We start from the raw sequence: 26,317 nt of genomic DNA, 5'->3' as shown, positions 1-26,317 counted from the left end.
ATTACTAAAATATTGTCTGCCAGCTCATTACTAGACAACAAACTTCCTGGAATATTCCTGAAGTTACTTCTACATCGATCAATGACTCTCCATCCAAAGTATGATGCTGCTTCCTGCCTACCAAGAAATTCTCGATCCTGTGTTAAATTTTGTTTGACGTCCCATGTCATACCATTTCTGTTAATAAGCGTTTTATGGTACTGACTGAAATACTTCATCCACTTGGTTGACTTGAACTGTTAATTTCAGTAGGAAAGTTAGAATTTGGTTTCGCATGTTTATGGGATCCATAGAGCATGTGAATGGATCATTCTGTTGAAGATACTTGTTACGCGTGAGCTCAGAATATGTTCTAAGATTCTACAACACATCGATGTCAATGATACTGGACGGTAGTTTCGTGAACAATTACTGCGACCGTTCTTCTAGAAGTGTGTGACCTGTGCTTTCTTCCAACCACACAGTTTTTTTGCCAGATATATTATGTTTAAGGGGAAGGCTAACTCATCAACAAATTCTGTATATAATCACTTGGGCGTTCGACTGTGCTCCAGGACCTTGTTCAATTTTTGGCGAATCCAACTATTTCTCAGTACCACTGGTACCAGTTTGGTATTGCGTGGCCTACGGACTTGGATTCTTATGAAGTGCTGTTTTGGAAGACCGTGTTATTGCATATGACGTCTTTGGATTCCGGGACTTTCTGATTCATCTATCGTGTTCTCTTTTGACTGCAGTGGACTCTGACTCAGCACGGTCAGATTACTAACTATTTCAATTACTGTATTATGATAGTGTTTCAGTTGTGTTCATTCAGTTACAGCGATTTGGTGTAAACAAAGTTGGTGAATGTACCAGATGTTTATGTGGCCATTTAATACCGCCATACTTGTTAAATGCCGTGCGGAGTAGCCACGTGGTTTGAGGTGCCATGTCACTGATTGCGCGGCCCCTCCCGTCGGAGGTTCGAGTCCTTCCTCGGACATGTGTGTGTGTGTGTGTGTGTGTGTGTGTGTGTGTTGTTCCTAGCGTAAGTTAGTTTAAGTAGTGTGTAAGTGGGACCGATGATGGTTCAAATGGGTCTGAGCACTATGGGACTTAACATCTATGGTCATCAGTTCCCTGGAACTTAGAACTACTTAAACCTAACTAACCTAAGGACATCACACAACACCCAGTCATCACGAGGCACAGAAAATCCCTGACCCCGCCGGGAATCGAACCCGGGAACCCGGGCGCGGGAAGGGACCGATGATCTCAGCAGTTTGGTCCTGTAGGAAATCATACACACAAACACACACACACACACACACACACACACACACACATACACACACACACACACACACACACACACACACACACACACTTGTTATCTATAACTATAAAACAGTGTATGGTCGTTTGGTTAGCTGTTACTCCCTGAAGCACATGGCATGCAAAGTGGCATAACAGCGCGCGGATAACTAGCATAAAACTGTCTTTGAAAATAAGAACAGGTGGCCAACAGATTCATTTTTGTTTAACAGATTTCAGAATGGACCACCGTAGAACATCATCGGCTGTTTTATCACCTTGCTTGACCCAGCAGACAAACCTTTCCATCGCAACTCACACTCATACGTGCTACGTTTTACTTCGTTGTATTGGGAGGCACCGGAAGACCCAAGCTAGCACACATAAGAGAGAGGAAGAAAGAACGGTTCTGATATGATCGAACAGCGATTCGGAACAGGTGCGTTCGGCTCCGTATTATAGACCGGCCGAGGGCTGGGAGCAAGTGATTGGTGCCGCAAAGTCGTAGATGCTATCGCGCTGTGCCGCAGAGGTCGTTCGTTCGCACAATACAAGGCGTATCACGCCCCCCGAACAGACACCACAGACTCGCGCAAGGCAGCAAGTTCTCTCTCGCAGAAATTCCAGACTAGAGGCGGCGAGACAGTTTTGGGTCAGCAAGAAAGAAATAAGCAGATGGATGCGTCTAATGTGCTTCTAAAGTCATCGAAATAGTTATGTGCATTGTGGACTGACAGACAGAGCGGAAAGGAAATTTTACTCATGTTTTAAAATAGTGAACTTTTAATTTTTCAACTCTCTTTCATTGTACGACAAAGAAAGGTTCCTCTGTACAACTGTGCCTGGATGTGGGCCGGTATAGCGTCGGATATGGCTGGATATCCCCACCTACTCACGCTCGGTTCAAGTGAGTAGATTCTCACAGCAGGTACAGCTGACGGGGAGCGTCATTTAGGAAGGAATGCTCATCTAAAGCACACCTGCCACCCAGTCAGAGACACTTTTGGACGCAGGGAAGACATGTAAGCGGGGTGCAGTTCCGTCCCTCGCTCTCTTCCCAGCCAGCCCTCGCCGAATGTGCTCGCACCAATCCTCTCCTATTCAGAGCATTATGCCCTCTGCCTATCTGCAGGTAGCCTAGTGGCTGCGTAAATTCACTCTTCTGTGCCTTAGCGGTAGAATTATGGCAATTTAAGCCAAGTTATTCTCTCTGAACATACGTATATCGCGTTTTTGTTCACTTAACCATCGCCCACACCAGGACGCTCGCATTCTGCCTGCCATGTCTTTGCTATGGTCGCAGGTTCGAATCCTGCCTCGGGCATGGATGTGTGTGATGTCCTTAGGTTAGTTAGGTTTAAGTAGTTTTAAGTTCTAGGGGACTGATGACCTTAGAAGTTAAGTCCCATAGTGCTCAGAGCCATTTGAACCATTTTGCCATGTCTTCTCAAAAGTGTTCGACAGTTGCCGTATAACTGGGAGACTCCGTGCGTCGACTTGCTTCTGGTATAGATGAAGCTGAATGTATATTGACACGAGGGTGAGTCAAATGAAAACCTTAAATATTTTTTTAAATGTTATTTATTGTGCAGAAGTGGTACAAAGCTGTATCACTTTTCAACATAAGCTCCCCCACGTTCAATTCAAGTCCTCCAGCGCTTACAAAGTGCATAAATTCCTTTAGAATAAAATTCTTTTGGTAGTCCGCGCGACCACTCATGAACCGCGTGGCGTACCTCTTCATCAGAACGGAACTACTTTCCTCCCATTGCGTCTTTGAGTGGTCCAAACATATGGAAATCACTTGCGGCAAGGTCTGGTGGGTATGGTGGATGAGGAAGACACTCAAAATGCAGGTCTGTGATTGTTGAAACTGTTGTATGGGCAGTGTGGGGCCTTGCATTGTTATGTTGCAAAAGGACACCTGCTGACAGCAATCCACGTCGCTTTGATTTGATTGCACGCCGCGGCTGATTAATTTTTTAGGAGATCTGGGTATGATACACTGGTGACAGTGGTCCCTCTAGGCATGTAATGCTCCAAAATGACGCCTTTTTCGTCCCAAAAGAGAATCAGCATAACCTTCCCTGCTGATGGTTCTGTTCGAAACTTCTTTGGTTTTGGTGATGAGGAATGGCGCCATTCCTTGCTCGCTCTCTTCGTTTCCGGTTGGTGGAAGTGAACCCAGGTTTCGTCCCCAGTAACGATTCTTACAAGGAAGCCATCACCTTCTCGTTCAAAGTGCCGAAGAAGTTCTTCACAAGCATCAACACGTCGTTCTCTCATTTCAGGAGTCAGCTGCCGTAACACCCATCTTGCAAACACTTTGTGAAACTGGAGCACATCTTGCAGAATGTGGTGTGCTGACCCATGACTAATCTGTAAAAATGCTGCAATGTCATTCAGTGTCACTCGGCGGTTTTCCTTCACTATGGCTTCAAATGCTGCAATGTTCTTTTGAGTCACAACTCATTGTGCCTGACCTGGACGAGGAGCATCTTCCACTGAAGTCACACCATTTGCGAACACCTTACTCTATTCGTAGACTTGCTGCTGTGACAAACGTGCATCACCGTACTGAACCTTCATTCGTCGATGAATTTCAGTAGGTTTCACACCTTCACTGCGCGAAAACCGAATAACTGAACGCTGTTCTTCCCTGGCGCAAGTCGCAAGTGGGGCAGCCATGTTTGTACTGATATTGCGACTGTATGTGTGCATCTGCACTATGCTGCCACCTACAGGCCATTCTGCACGCTGTTTGTAGCACGCTTACCAACTTACAGGATAAGGGCGCGAAATTTCGATTTGTTATTACAAATTTAAGGTTTTCATTTGACTCACTCTCGTATAAGAAATAATTTGCATTAGATGGAAGAATAATTAGAACATAAGCTTGTGAAATAATTGCACAAAGTAGCATACATCTCACTGATGAACACGCTCTATGCAGAGATCGCACTTGATTAGATTTTGCTCGTGGTAAATTTGGCAAAGCGTTGTTCTTGTCCGAGTGCTCCATGGCAACATGTTGCTTTAATATAAAGGAAAACGTGTCAGATACGCCACCTGTTCAGGGAAATGGGCTATCTTCGGTCTGTGCCTTTCGCGTTACAACTGTTTAAAGTTTTATCACGCATGTAAGCAATCTGCGAACTATTCGAGCAATTCCAAGGTAGCTGCAATTACATTTTACCGGGAATGTTGTAATTAAACGTCACTATGCATTCATCCTAAACATTACCGGTATTAGAGAAATGATTTTATCGCTACACTTCTTTATAGGTGGCAGATTGCAAGCTATTATTAATTAAACACTTGGCTGATAGGTCGGCACTAGAGCAGAAATGTGGCAACACAGTAAGATGTAAGCAACAACATTTATGAAGTCTATGTTTGAAAATTGTACTAAAGTCTCGTACAGTCTGCTGTAGGGTACCTAATACAATTGAATCTAAGTAGCTTTACTGTCTGTTATCAGTCTCAAACATTGTCACTATAATGAATGTAATATTGCAGACCCTCATGATTGCCCTATTACTCCGTCAATAGCGACTGATAAATCAGAGTGTTGTCTTCTCAACTGAAATTGTAGAACTGTGCTCCTTAGCGTAACTGCAGGAGCTGCACTGAGCTGACTGCAGACACTGAACGAAACTATTACATAAACTGAAGCTTGAGGGAGCAAAAAAGAAAGGAAAGGGGAGGATCTAATGCTATCAGCTGCATCTGGACTTTATATGGAATCAACGTCAATGAGAAACCTATTTCTCCTGCCTAATCAGAATTCCACTCGCCTCCAGACATCCATCTCTCACATATAAAGTCATTGTTTCATGCTTATTGCACATTCTCTGGCTGAGGTGTAGCTGTCCCTTTTCACCGATTTTAAAATCAATTTTCACACGTACAGGAACATGTATATCAAGGAACAGTGATAACGAAATGATTGCCATGATAATGATGACGATTATACGCATCTCTGATTTATGTGAAAGGTTGTGGTGAGGATTTCTGCTAAGTGTTCGTTAAGGAAATTAGATAGGGATGGGAGAGAAAAGTATATTATAAAAATTGTGTGTGATAAATGTGAGGGAATGATTTAATGGGTGATTCATAGGTGTTTGAAAGTGAGTAGGCCTCTATTTATGTTGTCTGAAGCCTTCATCCGGGAGGTAACGGGGCGGTTGGATTAAAGTTGAAAGGGTGGGGTGGATTTCAGCGATGGTGATGCCGTCTGGGACAGAAGGGCGATTAAAGTTATCCCGGAAAATATGTGAAATGTTTGGCGTGTTTGGAGTCAAGTGTACAGGAGAGACAGAAGAGGCAGTGCCGTTTCAGTTGTTTCAGGAGGTCTGGCAATTTCATTATCTGCTACGGGACGTAGGTAAGAGAATGCAGTTAGGTTAGGAAAGGAAGACTGGGTGCATGTCGTTGAAGATTTTGCTGGGAGCAGTTTTTTGCAAGGAGCGGAGATCCTTGCAATATTTATTTAAGTGAGGCTAGGACGGTGTAGGGTCTTGCGCATATTGTAAAGACACAGTCGTGTCAAGACAGTAACATATACTTAAGCTACTCTTTTGCGAAACATAAAAGCATAAAATAAATTTTATTATTGATTTTGTTAATTTCAATTCATAATACGATTTGGAATATTTCATAGTATGCGCCACTGTTCCGCGAGTGTAACCAGTAACTCCATTTGTTAGTAGCGTAAGGAACTGTTTGCATAAATATTATCATTTTTGTTCGAGAACTTAAGTATTTTCGTTTATATTGTTTGAGTAATCAGTCATTTCAAAATTTAAACGATACTGAACAGTAAAACGTACATATATTAAAAAAGAAACAATGTAAAATATTTCTTGTCCTCATACGAGCACCACACTTTGAGAGTAGTTGCAAAAAACGTTGTAGGCAGGGCAACCACACTTGTGACTAATTATCTTGAGAATTAAGAAGCAGTTTCAGATGCATTTAATCTTTTTATTGGCAGGTCACAACTGGTTTCGTGGCACTGAAAAACGTCCTCAGGCGACATCTGCGTATCAATGTCCATCATGGATGTAACAGATCCTAATGTATTCAAAAATATGAAAAATTTTAATCACTTTTAAAAACATGTAAAATAGAGAAAACTGTACTCACGTAACTAAGTCTTAAAAGATAAACAGGTTGTGATCTGATAGTGAAAAGTTTAAAAACAGCTGAAGTGGCTTCTTAATCTCCAAGATGATTTGCGAGAAGCAGTCTGTGGCAGTTGATTCGTCGTGGTAATGGTGGAGCATTTTTTAAAAACTTGATTCATGTAAAAAATTTCAAAATTGAGTTACTTGTGGTAATGGCATAATACTGACCTTTTACATTAATCCTGAATCTAGTTTTAGTAAAAGTTGATTACTGCCGAGTATATGAACACTCCAAGTCACAAGATATTAGCAAAACACTATATATACGTTCGTACAATTATAGCAAAAGTTGAGAAATGCAATATAATAACTCTCTAGTGTCTCGGCTCTCTTTCCGCAACAATCAGTTAAAGACAATACAGTATAATGGTTCCTTTAAGCGATGTTACTTATTCTTGTAAGAATATTTACTGGCGGGAATAGTGTTGCAATCAGACTTCATTGTCATCGGAACACTTGCAGCTTGCTTTTAGGCAAGTTTGCCTGCCGGTGTGGCCGAGCGGTTCTAGGCGCTTCAGTCTGGAACCGCGCGACCGCTACGGTCGCAGGTTCGAATCCTTCCTCGGGCATGGATGTGTGTGATGTTCTTAGGTTAGTTAGGTTTAAGTAGTTCTAAGTTCTAGGGGACTGATGACCTCAGATGTTAAGTCCCATAGTGCTCAGGGCCATTTTTAGGCATGTTTTCACTTGATGATAATGTGTACGTCTAGAAAGAAGTATTGCAAGCGGTAGCAAAATGAATGATAATTCTTGTAATTCTGGAGGCGGCATATAGGTCAAAGAAAGTTCAGATGGGATACATTCCCGATTCAAGAACAGCTTAAATCGACCTGAAACTTAAAGCAAAAAAGTATAAAAAGGAACCTGTCGTTATATTCAATCATATACGTGAGGTTTCGACTTCAAAAGCTGCATAAATGAAAGTATGCAAAGTCGCTGAACTGTGCTATGAAGATATTTCCCACTTTCACCATCAAGTGACATCATTAAAAAAATGGATCAAAATAACTTTCTGCTAAAATTTCTTAATATTTCTTCACCTCAGCGCAGAGTAGTGGACACCCAGAAGGCGTAAAGGAAGAAAACACTGACAGTGAAGTGTACAATTTGAAAAAGGGATGTGAAGTTGAGCCTGTTTTTGCTTCCACTTTCCAAGGAATATCGGGCATGTCAAAGGAGAGCTTATCCTATCTAGTAAGCAGATCCCATGAAGGAGGAAGGCTGCCAGAGGAAAGAAGAGAAGGCGACAGAACAGGAAAGGATAATAAAGAGGTAACTAATGCCATTAAGAATGAAATTAAAAATATATATTAATGCAGAGAGAGTCACCATGGAAGGGGAAGTTACGAGAGGTTATTTGCCTTCAGATCTAACAGTCAATGAAATGTTCAAGAAATTCTGTGAAGAAAGAAAAAATTTTGTACTGAAACAATGAATCTTATCAAAATAAAAGCATACATTTTACAAACATTTCAATCTATCTTTCAGGGCACCTGATACCGATACTTACTCCACTTTTAAGGTTGGCGTAACGGAAATAAGAGCTGAAACATGTCTGCAGAAGAAGAAGTAACTACTAACTAGACACACATTATACAATATTAGTCCAAATCGGTTTAATGATATAGTGAAGAAAGATAATACTACTGTCGTTAAGATTTGCATTGACATGCAACAAAACCAGTCTATTCCAGAACCATCAGTTAGTGAGGTTTTCTATGCTAGACAAGTGTGGTAATATTCTTACAATCTGTTCGTCATAATCCTTACGAAGAAGCAAAAACGGGAAAGCATCGTATTCTACAGCTGGTTGGGACAGAGTCTTCAAAAGGATGCCCTCACGTTGCTTCGGTTTTGCTGGACTTTACTTCTAACTTAGATAAAAAATAAACAGATGATGACAAGCAGATTCTTACAGCACACAAAATAAAAACAGTTGTATGACGGCGATGCTTACAGCGTTCTTGGAAAAGAGCATAAAATTCAATAATGTTCATCACTTCTTCCCTGTTCGTGGCCACAGCTACACAACGAAAGAATCCATGCCACACAACAGTACTAACATCCACCCTTTTGTGAAAACACAATGTGGTAAGCAAAGAAAAGAACAAGAAAGATGTTTTTACCTTGATAAAGTATATTGAGATTCCAGAGGATGCAAAGGAGTTTTGCAAAGATACCCCAGGCGGATAACGAATGTAAGAGGGAAAACTTGACAATAACAATAACAATGTGATTGTAGCATGCAGTACTTTTTGAGTTATTCATTTCATACTTCATGTAGCGTTGATAGGCTAAATAATTATGTTGAAATAGTTTTCGCTGGTATTACTGTATTATGTCACTGTACTTCTATTATAAAGTCAAAAACTATAAATTTAAAAATGTTGTTGTCGTTGTTGTTGTCTTCAGTCCTGAGACTGGTTTGATGCAGCTCTCCATGCTGCCCTATCCTGTGCAAGCTTCTTCATCTCCCAGTACTTACTGCAACCCACATCCTTCTGAATCTGCTTAGTGTATTCATCTCTTGGTCTCTCTCTACGATTTTTACCCTCCACGCTGCCCTCCAATGCTAAATTTGTGATCCCTTGATGCCTCAGAACATGTCCTACTAACCAGGCCCTTCTTTTTGTCAAGTTGTGCCACATACTCCTCTTCTCCCCAATTCTATTCAATACTTCATCATTAGTTATGTGATCTACCCATCTAATCTTCAGCATTCTTCTGTAGCACCACATTTCGAAAGCTTCTATTCTCTTCTTGTCCAAACTATTTATCGTCCATGTTTCACATCCACACATGGCTACACTCCATACAAATACTTTCAGAAACGACTTCCTGACACTTAAATCTATACTAGATGTTAACAAATTTCTCTTCTTCAGAAACGCTTTCCTTGCCATTGCCAGCCTACATTTTATATCTTCTCTACTTCGATCATCATCAGTTATTTTGCTCCCCAAATAGCAAAACTCCTTTACTACTTTAAGTGTCTCATTTCCTAATCTAATTCCCTCAGCATCACCCGACTTAATTCGACTACATTCTATTATCCTCGTTTTGCTTTTGTTGATGTTCATCTTATATCCTCCTTTCAACACACAGTCCATTCCGTTCAACTGCTCTACCAAGTCCTTAGCTGTCTCTCATAGAATTACAATGTCGGCGAACCTCAAAGTTTTTATTTCTTCTCCATGGATTTTAATACCTACTCTGAATTTTTCTTTTGTTTCCTTTACTGCTTGCTCAATATACAGATTGAATAACATCGGGGAGAGGCTGCAACCCTGTCTCACTCCCTTCCCAACCACTGCTTCCCTTTCATGCCCCTCGACTCTTATAACTGCCATCTGGTTTCGGTACAAATTGTAAATAGCCTTTCGCTCCCTGTATTTTACCCCTGCCACCTTTAGAATTTGAAATGGTTCAAATGGCTCTGAGCACTATGGGACTTAACATCTATGGTCATCAGTCCCCTAGAACTTAGAACTACTTAAACCTAACCAACCTAAGGACATCACACAACACGCAGTCATCACGAGGCAGAGAAAATCCCTGACCCCGCCGGGAATGGAACCCGAGAACTCGGGCGTGGGAAGCGAGAACGCAACCGCACGACCACGAGCTGCGGACTAGAATTTGAAAGAGAGTATTCCAGTCTACATTGTCAAAACCTCTCTAAGTCTACAAATGCTAGAAACGCAGGTTTGCCTTTCCTTAATCTTTCTTCTAAGATAGGTCGTAAGTTCAGTATTGCCTCACGTGTTCCAATATTTCTACGGAATCCAAACTGATCTTCCCATTCGCCTGTAAAGATTTCGGTAATTTTCACATCTGTCAACACCTTCTTTCTTTGGGATTGGAATTATTATATTCTTCTTGAAGTCTGAGGGTATTTCGCCTGTCTCATACATCTTGCTCACCAGATGGTAGAGTTTTGTCAGGACTGGTTCTCCCAAGCCCGTCAGTAGTTCTAATGGAATGTTGTCTACTCCCGGGGCCTTGTTTCGCCAGGTCTTTCAGTGCTCTGTCAAACTCTTCACACAGTATCGTACCTCCCATTTCATCTTCATCTACATCCTCTTCCATTTCCATAATATTGTCCTCAAGTACATCGCCATTGTATAGACCCTCTATATGCTCCTTCCACCTTTCTGCTTTCCCTTCGTTGCTTAGAACTGGGTTTCCATCTGACTTCTTGATATTCATACAAGTGGTTCTCTTTGCTCCAAAGGTCTCTTTAATTTTCCTGTAGGCAGTATCTATCTTACCCCTAGTGAGATAAGCCTCTACATCCTTACATTTGTCCTCCAGCCGTCCCTGCTTAGCCTTTTTGCACTTCCTGTCGATCTCATTTTTGAGACGTCTGTATTCCTTTTTGCCTGCTTCATTTACTGCATTTTTATATTTTCTCCTTTCATCAATGAAGTTCAGTATTGCTTCTGTTACCCAAAGAGTTCTACTAGCCCTCATCTTTTTACCTACTTGATCCTCTGCTGCCTTCACTACTTCATCCCTCAGAGCTACCCATTCTTCTTCTACTGTACTTCTTTCCCCCATTCCTGTCAATTGTTCTCTTATACTCTCCCTGAAACTATGTACAACCTCTGGTTTAGTCAGTTTATCCAGGTCCCATCTCCTTAAATTCCCACCTTTCTGCAGTTTCTTCAATTTTAATCTACAGTTCATAACCAATAGATTGTGGTCAGAGTCCACATCTGCTCCTGGAAATGTCTTACAATTTAAAACCTGGTTCCTAAATCTCTGTCTTACCATTATATAATCTATCTGATACCTTCTAGTATCTCCAGGATTCTTCCCTGTATATAACCTTCTTTCATGCTTCTTGAACCAAGTGTTAGCTATGATTAAGTTATGCTCTGTTCAAAACTCTACCAGGCGGCTTCCTCTTTCATTTCTTAGCCCCATTCCATATTCACCTACTATGTTTCCTTCTCTCCCTTTTCCTACTACCGAATTCCAGTCACCCATGACTATTAAATTTTCGTCTCCCTTCACTATCTGAATAATTTCTTTTATCTCATCATACATTTCTTCAATTTCTTCATCGTCTGCAGAGCTAGTTGGTATATAAACTTGTACTACTGTAGTAGGCGTGGGCTTCGTGTCTATCTTGGCCACAATAATGCGTTCACTATGCTGTTTGTAGTAGCTTACCCGCACTCCTATTTTTTTTATTCATTATTAAACCTACTCCTGCATTACCCCTATTTGATTTTATGTTTATAACCCTGTATTCACCTGACCAAAAGTCTTGTTCCTCTTGCCACCGAACTTCACTAATTTCCACTATATCTAACTGTAACCTATCCATTTCCCTTTTTAAATGTTCTAATCTACCTGCCCGATTAAGGGATCTGACATTCCACGCTCCGAATTGTAGAATGCCAGTTTTATTTTTCCTTATAACGACATCCTCTTGAGTAGTCCCCGTCCGGAGATCCGAATGGGGGACTATTTTACCTCCGGAATATTTTACCCAAGAGGACGCCATCATCATTTACCCATACAGTAAAGCTACATGCCCCTTGCTTTCAGCCGTTCGCAGTACCAGCACAGCAAGGCCGTTTTGGTTAATGTTGCAAGGCCAGGTCAGTCAATCATCCAGACTGTTGCCCCTGCAACTACTGAAAAGGCTGCTGCCCCTCTTCAGGAACCACACGTTTGTCTGGCCTCTCAACAGATACCCCTCCATTGTGGTTGCACCTACAGTACGGCCATCTGTATCGCTGAGGCACGTAAGCCTCCCCACCAACGGCAAGGTCCATGGTTCATGGGGAAGAATTTAAAAATGCTATATATAATAATACATGCAAAAAAATGCATATTACAACCATATAATAATAAACACCATAGCACATAAAAATATTAGTTGTGGAAAAAATACACAGAATTAAAGCAGGCATCGTAACTGATGCAAGCAATAATTATAAGCAGTTATCGACTTTTGAAGAAAAAACTGGAAAAATCACATCTTAATAATCTAAAATAAAAATTAAAAATTAATATATTTCATTACAATGCTTTTTTGGTGTCAGTGAGATCTAGTAGTTGTGTAACAATTCAAATGCTCAAACATCTCTCTCTAGGTGAAGCCAGAAAAAACTCCTTTTATGAAAAACTGTATCTGTTGCATATTTGGAAATTATTGATCTGCCACCGAACTTAGGCGTCACAGCAACAATCCAGCTAAGGGATATTTACTTGTGAAGTACAGTTTCTCACTAACAGTTGGCGTTCACGTTCTTAAACTTAATAATTAAGACAGTATAGACAACTGATTTCTTTTTTTTAACTATTTTCACAATCGTTCATTAAAAATATTTTGGCACTCAAAAGTTTCATTACGAACGTATTTGTTTCCGCCATTGCAGTAAATTGTTCAGTTTAGTAACTGCACTGTCTTATCTGTTTACGTAGTTATACCGATTGTCCATGAACAGTATTTTAATATGCATGCATTATGTGTCAGTGATTATTGTGCCCTCAGTTTTCACGTTACTAAATTATAATGTGAGTCTGTGATGCAACACAACTCGGCCTTATTTGCTCCATGTCGACCTTCCATTTGTCATTGCTCTTTTATTTCATTTTAATTACAAACCGACAGTACGTGAACACAAAAATAGAAACTCATTACCACGACTACTGAAATTTCGTTAGGAAACGGGGTTGGGTGATCTCATGTCTTCACAGTCATAAATTCAAATAATTAAAATCTTCTATAGCAAATCCCGACGGCACAGTTGTAGTCTGAAAAGAGATTGGGACATTTAATCCCTTTTTATCCCAGATAGTAGTCTTAGCCTATTGTAGACTTCATTTTTGACAGTACTTGGGGATTTCAAATTTGTTTTTGATCGATTGTTATTCTTCGGTGCTTAAGTGTTTTATTGAGGAGAGTAAGACTGCTGTGGACAATGAGGCAGAGGTCGTGAGGGTGCTGGGATGGAATACTCGGGTACATTTTCCACTAACTGCTGCCTGGGTTAATGTACGGTAAATGGAGAGGTACCACAGGTTACATCAAGCATTGTCATTGTTCGGGTGGATTGCTAAGGGCCGGCCGTTGTGGCCTAGCGGTTCTAGGCGCTTCAGTCCGGAATCGCGCTGCTGTTACGGTTGCTTCGAATCCTGCATCGGCCATGGATGTGTGTGATGTCCTTAGATTAATTAGGTTTAAGTAGTTCTAAGTCTAGGGGACTGATGACCTCAGATGTTGAGTCCCATAGTGCTCAGAGCCATTTGAACCAATTGATTGCTAAGGGCAAGTTACTTTAGTGGCTGGTTTTGAGATATCAGCAGCATGCAGAATATAAAAGGGTGGTGACAGTACAGATAATAGGAGCTCACCTGTTATTGGGTGGCAAATACGAGAGCAGCTGCTCTTTGTTGTTACGAAGGATGCGGTTGTTACATGCCACACAGATAAAGGTGGGAACCACAGGAGCACAAACTGTGCAAAGTCACTTTTCTTCCTCATTTAAACTATAGTCTTTATGATCCAGTCAAAGTTGCAGTTGCCATTTAAGAGATGTTCAGTTATCTCATGGGGCTGACAATGTTGCCACAAAGGACATGAAGTCCAAACAGGCTCTGAACTCCGTTTGTCTAGTTAGCAACCTATGTCTGGTTTCGGCGAATGTCTCTCGTGGACTGGCGCGAAAATAGTGACCACGCGAGAACGCCTTAGCGACGTTTTTATGGTTTTCTGTAATCTGATGAAGCCAGCCAGCTAAGGGCATAACGACCCAACCTTTTCTTCTCCATCGTGGGAGGCGGCCATCTGTTGTGATGACAGTTGAACATCTCGTTGTGTTCGCTGGGGCTTTCGCAGTCCTGCTATATTTCGCTCAAGCTAAAGTCGTAAACCGAAGACAGACACGAACTAAACTTTCAGACGTGTGGCTTTAAAGAAAGAAGGGAGAGGGTTTAAGAACATCCTACGGAGATACAAAGGACAGTGTTTGAAAGAAAAACTGCCATAATGTTCATGCGATTCAGTACATCGTTTCGTTAGGAACAACAACATTCCAAAATTGGTAGGCCATGCGTTTTCTTTCTAGTTAAATCTGATACGTAACATTTCTATTCATGCAAGAAGTTAATCAAAGATTTTTACCTGGTACTATTCGCTAATTTTCGTGTTTGATTGTTGTTATATAAAATCAGACGCTGGACTTGTTTTGTTAGTCCTGAAAGACAGATTGTTCCTCTTTCTAGTCTAATATTTATTTGAGAATCGTCTTGTATTAGCACCCTGGAACTAAGTACTATTCGCGTAACATCCCACATCCATAAGTTTCCTGTGCAACGGATGTATGCTGTATTTTATTTTAAAATGACATGAAGTCCCGACTGAATGATTCAAATGGCTCTAAGCACTATGGGACTTAACATCTGAGGTCATCAGTCCCTTAGAACTTACAACTACTTAAACCTAACTAACCTAAGGAGATCACACACATCCATGCCCGAGGCAGGATTCGAACCTGCGACCGTAGCAACAGCGCGGTTCCAGACTGAAGCGCCTACAACCGCTCGGCCAACGCGGCCGGAAGTCCCGACTGAAACAGAGCAAAACATAACATATTAATCTTACGGTTTCATTCATTGAGTAAACTTTCCAACGAGTAGCTGCCAGAGAAATATTACATTAAATTGCAGGCGGATTTTTGCCTATCACTTGTTTAACATCAGCGCAGGGAAACGAGTTCTTTCCCTGTATCCGTCGGCCATTTTCGTTCATACAGGTAGGACGCGATTGCGACTGCTCTGCATTTATTATACACTCAGATTGATAATAATTCCGCACATACTCAAAAGATTTACGTGTGCGTACACTCAGTGGCGTTGGAGTATTGTAATTATTACTTGGTGACATACTACGTTGGAGCATTAAAGCTAAGGTAATTGAAACTATCGATTCTTATTTGTAACAGTAGACCCAGATGTAAACCCACTGCTCAACACTACATAGATATTTTGTGTTAAAGCATAACTTATCTTTTGTGTTGGCTATACGCTGCACAAATATGAGAGAGAACCATAGGGTAATAACATTTGTACCGGATGGATTTCAGTTTTGTTATATGTATAAGTGTAGAGAGTCTGCTGTCACACAGTCCAGACAATGACAGAACCATATGTATTCGTACAGCAACAATAAAGTAAGAGTTTATACAGAAATTATTGATAAGTTTTGGCTCTGAGCACTATGGGACTCAACTTCTGAGGTCATTAGTCCCCTAGACTTAGAACTACTTAAACCTAAGGACATTACAAACATCCATGCCCGAGGCAGGATTCGATCTTGCAACCTAGCAGCAGCTCGGTTCCGGACTGGAGCGCCTAGAACCACTCGGCCACCACGGCCAGCTGAAAAGTTTACATTCTTAATAATTACTTTATATTCAAGTGTGCACTTGGCGGTATTTATATACATTTGTACCTGGTATACATAAAAAAGTGACCCATCAGATACATTGATTCAGCAAACACCACAACAAGTTCGGATTACGATGGAGATGTAATCGGCTGTGTCTTTCTCGAAGGAACCATCCAGATATTTACCTTGAAAGATCTAGAGAAACCACTAAATAACTAAATCTGGACAGCTGGTAGGAGATTTGAAACACGGTCATTCAACATCAGAGTCCAGTGTCTTAATCGCTGCACTGCCTCGTTCAACGGAGCTTATACGGGGTGATTATAAACAAACTGAAAAGCCTGTAAGGGTGTTGCAGGCCAGGTTGTGCTGAGAAATAACTGTTCAGAAAAAAATTGGTATGTTGCGTCGTTTCCTAGTTAATGAGCACTGATGTTAGTCAAACGATTAGCGTCAGTTGTTCTCATAGCGTAGATGATAGCGCACTAGACTGCTCAGCCTCTGACTCTGGTTCGATCCTTACTACCGTCCCTCATCCAGTTTCTGTGTCGGTTTCTTGTTCGGTTTTAGGAAACCAAATCTGCGAGCACAACTGCCTGATTGGCTAAATTCAACGATAATTAACTCAGAAATGGCACAACGTATCGAATCTATTGAGGCCGGCCGGTGTGGCCGTGCGGTTCTAAGCGCTTCAGTTTGGAACCGCGTGACCGCTACGGTCGCAGGTTCGAATCCTGCCTCGGGCATGGATGTGTGTGATGTCCTTAGATTAGTTAGGTTTAAGTAGTTCTAAGTTCTAGGGGACTGATGACCTCAGTAGTTAAGTCCCATACTGCTCAGAGCCATTTTTTGAATCTATTGCTTAACAAACATTTCTGAGCACAGCCTATCCTGCAACACGCTTACAAGCTTTTCAGACTGTTTCTGACGGCACTGCATATAGGTCTAACTAGGTTCTTGCCCATGGCTAAGTTCGCGTACCCTTACGTCACGTATATTTCACGCTGCCACTGTCTGATTCTCCGTTGATTTGCAACATGCGACGCTATAGACGCCGATCAATGTATGCCATGGGCATCCAGCGAAACACGCTGACGTAATTATTGGCTTCCTGCAGCGCTTTTTTGCAACCTAGTTCACGCGTAGAACAATGTACATAACACACTGCGCTTCGTACTTTTAAAGTATTATAAGTCATTTAATTACGGGAAAGAAACACCAACAGATTTGTTTTCGCACGTTTACACGTTCACCCCCTCTCATCGCCATTCCCACCCAAAGGGGTAGTAGGGGTAGCTTACTTTCATTGTATTTTTATACAAGTATTTATTCATGTGTACACTAAATTTGTTTGTAATTGCCAGAAGCGTTCCTGAGTTATGCTTTTATATCAGCCTTTTTCACGCCCACCTTCATCCATGTGGGTGTCTTACTGTCACTCTAGAGAGCAGGTGTTAGGTGGGCCAAGTTTGTTAGAAATTGTTTCATGCGTTACAGAGATATACAATCATGTCACTGTCGTCGTCAAGCTCGTTCACTTAAATATGATGTACCGAGAAACCCAAAAATGTGTTACCCATTCGTCACAGTCATTCAAGCAACGCTGATATACATTTGGCGCTTCAAAAAGTTTGGAGGAAAACTAGTTCAACTAGAACCTCGTCCACGACTGCGATAACGAATTCGCGTATTGTTATCACAGCTCCTCACCTAAATATGGCACTGGGTTTGAAGTTTTGTTTTGCGAAGACAATAAAGTAGTTGGTGAGACGGCCTTAAGATTTTCCTCTTGTACTACATGGCAAGAGAGTGTTTTGGAAGCTGAGTTTGTATCAGCACAGAGCAAGGACCAGTTCATCGTTATTCGATGAATATAACGTTGATTAGGGATGAAAAGATACTCAGCCGAACGTCCCTTAATTCCTTGTCCCGTCAGTTAGATTCCAACGTGAGACGACACATTCACAGTGTTGAACGATCAGTGGTAAGCAAGACTTATACCAGCCATGTACATTCTTGATGTCGGCGAATGGGCAGCTGCCTGTCGGTGGAGCGCCCGTGCTTCGTGATGCGTTCAAGATATAGAGAAATAATGTTAACGGAGGACTGTCTATAGCGCCTGTGAGCGTTTAGTCCTCGACGTTGTTGTGCTGTTCCAAGCAGTGAAATGAAATAACACCTTCCAATTGTATCGTGTAGTTTACGTTGTATTAGTGTAATTTAAAATGCCTATGCTGTACATATGGTATCGAATAACAGTTTGTAACTACTCACTTCCCTGGCTAACTGGCTAACACCAGAGGACATTTAAATAAATCACCATGTACATTTTGACGTTAAACATCTTTTCTTGCAGCGAAACCAAGAAACTTTAAGCTGATTGTACCATCTTCTTCTAGGTCGTCCTATCCGTCTTGTATCCTTTGATCTGTGATGGAATGTTTTCCTTGGTATCCTATCTTGATAACATACATAGTATGTAAGTAGGCTGTTTATGTTTTCTTATTGGCAACGTTACGTAGCGCTCAATATGAAAATCACTGGCTGTGCTGTGTGCAGTCTGTCGCTAGTTTGCATTGTTGTCTGCCATTGTAGTGTTGGGCAGCGGCAGCTGGATGCGAACAGCGCGTAGCGTTGCGCAGTTGGAGGTGAGCCGCCAGCAGTGGTGGATGTGGGGAGAGAGATGGCGGAGATTTATAATTTGTCATGAACTGATACATATATTATGACATGTGATGATATTGAGGTAAATACATTGTTTGTTCTCTATTAATATCTTTCATTTGCTAACTATCCCTATCAGTAGTTAGTGCCTTTAGTAGTTTGAATCTTTTATTTAGCTGGCAGTAGTGGCGCTCGCTGTATTGCAGTAGCTTGAGCAGCGAAGATTTTTGTGAGGTAAGTGATTTGTGAAAGGTATAGTTTAATGTTTGTCAGGGCCATTCTTTAGTAGGAAATTTTGAAAGTCAGATTGCGTTGCGCTAAAAATATTGTGTGTCAGGTTAAGCACAGTCATATGTATAAATTGTTCAAAGGGGACGTTTCAAGTAGACGGTCGTGTCATTCCTTTTTGTAATTCTGGATGTTTTCCTTTATTCCTAGAACATGGAGGTCCTCTCTTATCTAAATGTTCTTTTTTGATCTTCTACTTTCCGTCCTGCCAAAAGTCTTACAAGTCTCATTTCTACCGCTTCCATTCTCGGTAATTGTTTGCTCGTTGAAGTCCATATGTCCGATCCATAGAGCAGCTAAGATACAGTTGTAGTATTACACGATTTAAGTACTGTCTCTTTCCTGCTGTTGTTTAGGAGCGTTCTCTTAATTGTACCTAACATGGGTAAGGCTCTTTGTAGTTTCATTTCAGAATCATTATCATGAGCATAAAAAATACCACACGACAGGTAGCTGAATATATGGAATTGTTTCAGTTCTTATCATCGATTGTTATTTTAGCTCTAAGATGTTCTTTTCTACAAAAGGCCGTACTTAGGTCAAGGTTTCATGCGTCATTAGTAAATCGTAATGATGCAGAACAAGTCATTTTACATTCAAATAACAAATTAATTTTTAAATACGGCTACATGCTGACAATATTTTTTTCTTGCGGATGTGAGTTAATAATTCGTATCCATCACGTTTACACATTATATCAGAAATTCTTTTATGGAAATACACTCCTGGAAATGGAAAAAAGAACACATTGACACCAGTGTGTCAGACCCACCATACTTGCTCCGGTCACTGCGAGAGGGCTGTACAAGCAATGATCACACGCACGGCACAGCGGACACACCAGGAACCGCGGTGTTGGCTGTCGAATGGCGCTAGCTGCGCAGCATTTGTGCACCGCCCCCGTCAGTGTCAGCCAGTTTGCCGTGGCATACGGAGCTCCATCGCAGTCTTTAACACTGGTAGCATGCCGCGACAGCGTGGACGTGAACCGTATGTGCAGTTGACGGACTTTGAGCGAGGGCGTATAGTGGGCATGCGGGAGGCCTGGTGGACGTACCGCCGAATTGCTCAACACGTGGGGCGTAAGGTCTCCACAGTACATCGATGTTGTCGCCAGTGGTCGGCGGAAGGTGCACGTGCCCGTCGACCTGGGACCGGACCGCAGCGACGCACGGATGCACGCCAAGACCGTAGGATCCTACGCAGTGCCGTAGGGGACCGCACCGCCACTTCCCAGCAAATTAGGGACACTGTTGCTCCTGGGGTATCGGCGAGGACCATCCGCAACCGTCTCCATGAAGCTGGGCTACGGTCCCGCACACCGTTAGGCCGTCTTCCGCTCACGCCCCAACATCGTGCAGCCCGCCTCCAGTGGTGTCGCGACAGGCGTGAATGGAGGGACGAATGGAGACGTGTCGTCTTCAGCGATGAGAGTCGCTTCTGCCTTGGTGCCAATGATGGTCGTATGCGTGTTTGGCGCCGTGCAGGTGAGCGTCACAATCAGGACTGCATACGACCGAGGCACACAGGGCCAACACCCGGCATCATGGTGTGGGGAGCGATCTCCTACACTGGCCGTACACCACTGGTGATCGTCGAGGGGACACTGAATAGTGCACGGTACATCCAAACCGTCATCGAACCCATCGTTCTACCATTCCTAGACCGGCAAGGGAACTTGCTGTTCCAACAGGACAATGCACGTCCGCATGTATCCCGTGCCACCCAACGTGCTCTAGAAGGTGTAAGTCAACTACCCTGGCCAGCAAGATCTCCGGATCTGTCCCCCATTGAGCATGTTTGGGACTGGATGAAGCGTCGTCTCACGCGGTCTGCACGTCCAGCACGAACGCTGGTCCAACTGAGGCGCCAGGTGGAAATGGCATGGCAAGCCTTTCCACAGGACTACATCCAGCATCTCTACGATCGTCTCCATGGGAGAATAGCAGCCTGCATTGCTGCGAAAGGTGGATATACACTGTACTAGTGCCGACATTGTGCATGCTCTGTTGCCTGTGTCTATGTGCCTGTGGTTCTGTCAGTGTGATCATGTGATGTATCTGACCCCAGGAATGTGTCAATAAAGTTTCCCCTTCCTGGGACAATGAATTCACGGTGTTCTTATTTCAATTTCCAGGAGTGTAGAAGGAATTGTCAGGCAAAAACTTCTTCAGTTTGTTTTCAAATTTTACTTTGTAGTCTGTCAGACATTTTATATCACTAGGTAAGTGGTGAAAAATTTTGGTTGCCACGTTACACACCCTTTTTGTGCTAAAGGCAGCCTCAACGTGGAGTATTGAATGTCACTTTTACTTCTGATGTTGTGATTGTGTACATCATTGTTCTGTTTGAACTGCAGTGGATTATTTGCAATTAATCTCATGACGGACTAAATATACTTCGAAGCAGTAGTCAAAAAATGCCTAACTCAAACAGTTGTCTACGAGATTATCGTGGCTGAGCACCACATGTTATTGTTACATCATCGTTTCGACAAATGCAGACTATCTTTCTTAAACTACGAGATTATCGTGGCTGAGCACCACATGTTATTGTTACATCATCGTTTCGACCAATGCAGACTATCTTTCTCAAACATGAGTTACCCCAGAACATTATTCCATATGACATTATCGAATGAAAATGTGCAAAAATGTCAACTTACTGATTTCACTCTTCCGAAGATTTTTAATGATTTGAAGTGCAAATCTGGCTGGATTAAGTTTTTTTAGGAGTTCCAAAATGCGCTTTTTTCGGTTGAAATTCTCATCAGTACCAAAAACTAAAAGTTGTCCATCCTGTTTATTATTTCCTCACCATGTGTTACACTCATCATTGGTGTGATAACTATAGATGTGCAGAATTGAATAATTATGTTCCTTTTATTAAGAAATTGAGAATCAGACCATCCACGAAAAACCAGTCAATGACACTTTCAAGAACTCTGTTTCCATTTCCTCTGTTGCTGTTTGTATGCTTGGATTGTTTACAATACTGGCGTCATACGTCACAAGAACCACTCTACTTGTAGTATATTAGATGGAGGGTCGTTTACTTATGTGGAACAAAAGCGGACCTAAGACTGAGCCTTGGGGAATCCTGTACTTGGTTTACGCCTAGTGAGAAGCATGTCCATTGATTACACTGACTGAGTGACTAAGTACAACTTCCTGCATCTTTTAATTAGATATGACATTACCGATAAGTTATTCGACTGGTTGTCTATAGCATCAGTGCATAAAATATCACTTTATCTGAGAGAATATTGTGATTCACTACTTCCTTAGATAGGGCGCAAAAAATACCAACCGGTGCTGTTTTGTTATTTGGTGAGTTAACACGTAAACCGGATTCTCAGTTGAGCAGCTCTTCTGAAATCCATACTGTGGTTTGCTGAGGATATCAGTGTTGCTCAGATTGGATGCTATTCTAGAATTCACCTCCTTCTCAAAAATATTGGATAATGATTTCAGGAATGAAACAGCTGCTCTATCACATTTCTTATAGAGGAGTTTACATTGGCATATTTCAAGGTCTCTGGAAAAAAAATCATTGAGTTGGTGATGCATTACACATTTTGGAAAATATGGAGCTTATTATGTAGGAACAAATATGCAATACTCTGTTGGAAACGCCAAATTAGCTTTTATTTCTGGGAGAATATATAATTCTCTTAATTTTACGAGGATATGTTGACAGTGAATTTTATGGAAGTTTCTTTTTCAACATAGTGGAGCCATTTTTCTCTTGAACTGTTGTCTCTATATTTTCTACTACATATCGGCTACCTATGACTGGTCGTTTATAGCCCCACCATTTAATTCAGCAGTGATGATGTCCTGTTCTGTGATCTGTGGCCTATTGTCCTGTCTCTCGTTACACTACATTCGAAACAGTTATTCCTCGTACATGACACATCCACATCAGCTAAGGCCGGTATTACACTATCAAATATTTGACAAAGATATTTGATGGTGTAATAGGGAACTTTGTCAAATGTCGTCCAATATTTGATCAGATCGAGGGCCTCGCTGTAGATTTGATCAAAGAAGTCGCTTGTCTTCTGCTCACTGCAATGTGACAATGTTCCCACATGGATCGCTGCAGCGTTCTGTCGTCTGTAGTGTTTTTATAAACATTGCCAGTAAATACAATTTGTGTGTGCCGACAACTACAAAATTAATAGAGATGTATGAAGCTGATGAGGCGCTTTACAACGTGATGCACCCTGAATACAAAAACAGATTAAGAAGATTGGAGACCTGACCTGATCTGACCTAACCTAACCTAACCCAACCCTCTCCTGTAGAAAGGAATCGGAGTGTTGCAGTGAGCCTGTCTTCTGCAGATGTAGCAGTTCTTAAATGAATATTGTGCTTTGTGATATGAGGATACACTTCACTGAGCATGCTCATCCATTCTTAAGTAATTGATGTACGACTTGACGTCCTCCATTATACGCTCATGTGACAAGTTTTGTTGAATGCTTTTATTGTTTCGTCGTAAAACTCACGGCTTCACCTAGGTATGTTTCCTTTTTTTCCCCCGCTTCTCTTCCGCATGCGCACAGAGTGCAACTGCGGTACACGCAACTACTGCGGTTAATAACAAGTTGTTGTTGTCAGCCATCTTGAACTTTGACGAAAAATATTATGTCAGTGTAATACCCCTTCTAGCGCTACGTCAAAGATCTTTGTCAAATATATTTGACGGAATATTTGATCACATCTTTGATAAAATCTTTGACAAATAAATTTGATAGAGTAATACCGGCCTAACCTTAGCCAGTGTGCGTGGTGAGGGAGACAGGTGAGGCACGACCAGCGCGGCATCGGCAGGAGCTGCCTTGCGGTCGGCAGGCGGAACAACTTGCAATGCCTGCGTGCCTGCAGCGCGATCAGAGTATGCGGGGTCAAGCACGGATACCTCTCATCCATCTTCAGGGGTCAACAGTCTGGCGATATAGCTTCTCGGAGTGGCGGATCTGAAATAACTACCTTTCTTTTGTGTTCTACGCTCATGCGGCAGTTCTGAAAGAGTCACCGCACATTTCTGCATGCACTCGGGTATACATCGACACGGTCTGAAACTGCTCCCCTTCTAACAGTTTATGGTAGGGCTCTGGAGCAATTACGTGTACCGAGCGACTGGAAAGAAGCGCAGTCCATTCCCGTTTTCAAGGTGGGTCCTCCGATAGATATTATATTATTGGCCTACAGTGGTATGCAAATTAATTGGGACAAGCTCATATTACGTAAGGCCTTGAAGTTAGCTAGCTGTAACCAATTTTATCCACCCAGCTGTTGGACTCTCGGCGGATAATTGTTGCCTTGAGTACGAACAAAAGTTGTAGGTCCCCTGAAGGTCAGCTGAGTGCTTGTGTGCTTAGCAACATTGTGTGTTATTTCTTGTTCTCGGCAGGAAAACTAACTTTGTGTCAAAATGGCCATTTCACCAAGGGGGCAAAAATAGTTGCTCTTCATGTACACATATCTATGACTATAATAGACATCTGTGTTGTTGGTGTGAAGCCGGCCGCTGTGGCCGAGCGTTTCTAGGCGCTTCAGTCTGGAACCGCGCGACCGCTACGGTCGCAGGTTCGAATCCTGCCTCGGGCATGGGTGTGTGTGATGTCCTTAGGTTAGTTAGGTTTAAGTAGTTCTAAGTTCTAGGGGACTGATGACCTCAGATGTTAAGTCCCATAGTGCTCAGAGCCATTTGAACAATTTTTTTTGTTGGTGTGAGTAAACCTAGTGTTTCAAGACTTATTAGGGAATATAGTAATACTGCCTCATTGTCTCCGAATAGAAAAGATAGATGTAGACGAAAAAGAGAAACCACCCTTATAACTGGCAAGACTCTACTCAGAAACAGTGTAATTTAACCTCGCGATACAGAGAGATTCATTGGCTGCTGGGGTTGAAGTTGATTCTTCAGTGGTACGGCATAGGCTTCTTGATTGTGGTCGGAAGCCACGAAAGCGAATAAGGAAGGAGCTGTTAATACCTGCCAATATATATATAGCTCTTGAATCTCCAGTGACCGGAAACGTGTATTTTCAGTGATGAGTCACATTTTATTGTTCAAGGACTGTCAGGCCAAGCACCCGTGAGACAGTGGCAGCTGAGCATCTTCAAAAAATGTAAAATATCCTCTTGAAAGTATGTTTTGGGGTTTCTTCACTGCAAGTGGCCCTGGGGCATTAGTTCCAGTTCATGGCAAGCTGAATTCCATCAGATACATGGAAATACTTAGGCGCAGGATTGTGCCACTCCAACAGACCTTTGCCGATAGTGGGGGAACATTTCTGTATGATCTCACCCTGTGTCACACTTCTACAGCAGTCAAGACATCCACGGAAGAAAACCACATTAATGTGCTTCAGTAGCCTGGTAATTCACCAGACCTAAATCCTATCGGTAATTTGAGGAGTATTGTGAAAAGACGCCTTGGTAAAATGGACAGTTCCGCAAAAGAATACACGTTAGTAAGTTTGGTTTCATGACGACGAACAACGGAACATTTGCTCTAACTGAGTCGAATCTATGCCACAACGTGTTCAGAAGCTCATTAAAGCGAAAGGATGACACATTACTTAATAATATTCAGTAAGCTGCTAACTGTATCATACAAATAGTAATAAATGTCTTGTCCCAGTTAATTTGCACGCTACTGTCTATCACTGATGTCAAACAGCTGTAAAGTTATTGAACATACACTCCTGGAAATTGAAATAAGAACACCGTGAATTCATTGTCCCAGGAAGGGGAAACTTTATTGACACATTCCTGGGGTCAGATACATCACATGATCACACTGACAGAACCACAGGCACATAGACACAGGCAACAGAGCATGCACAATGTCGGCACTAGTACAGTGTATATCCACCTTTCGCAGCAATGCAGGCTGCTGTTCTCTCATGGAGACGATCGTAGAGATGCTGGATGTAGTCCTGTGGAACGGCTTGCCATGCCATTTCCACCTGGCGCCTCAGTTGGACCAGCGTTCATGCTGGACGTGCAGACCACGTGAGACGACGCTTCATCCAGTCCCTAACATGCTCAATGGGGGACAGATCCGGAGATCTTGCTGGCCAGGGTAGTTGACTTACACCTTCTAGAGCACGTTGGGTGGCACGGGATACATGCGGACGTGCATTGTCCTGTTGGAACAGCAAGTTCCCTTGCCGGTCTAGGAATGGTAGAACGATGGGTTCGATGACGGTTTGGATGTACCGTGCACTATTCAGTGTCCCCTCGACGATCACCAGTGGTGTACGGCCAGTGTAGGAGATCGCTCCCCACACCATGATGCCGGGTGTTGGCCCTGTGTGCCTCGGTCGTATGCAGTCCTGATTGTGGCGCTCACCTGCACGGCGCCAAACACGCATACGACCATCATTGGCACCAAGGCAGAAGCGACTCTCATCGCTGAAGACGACACGTCTCCATTCGTCCCTCCATTCACG

This window comes from Schistocerca serialis, chromosome 1, assembly GCF_023864345.2.
Source record: "Schistocerca serialis cubense isolate TAMUIC-IGC-003099 chromosome 1, iqSchSeri2.2, whole genome shotgun sequence".
In the NCBI taxonomy this organism is placed as follows: Eukaryota; Metazoa; Arthropoda; class Insecta; order Orthoptera; family Acrididae; genus Schistocerca; species Schistocerca serialis.
The sequence above is the reverse complement of the archived record's forward strand: the minus strand, read 5'-3'. Positions refer to the sequence as shown.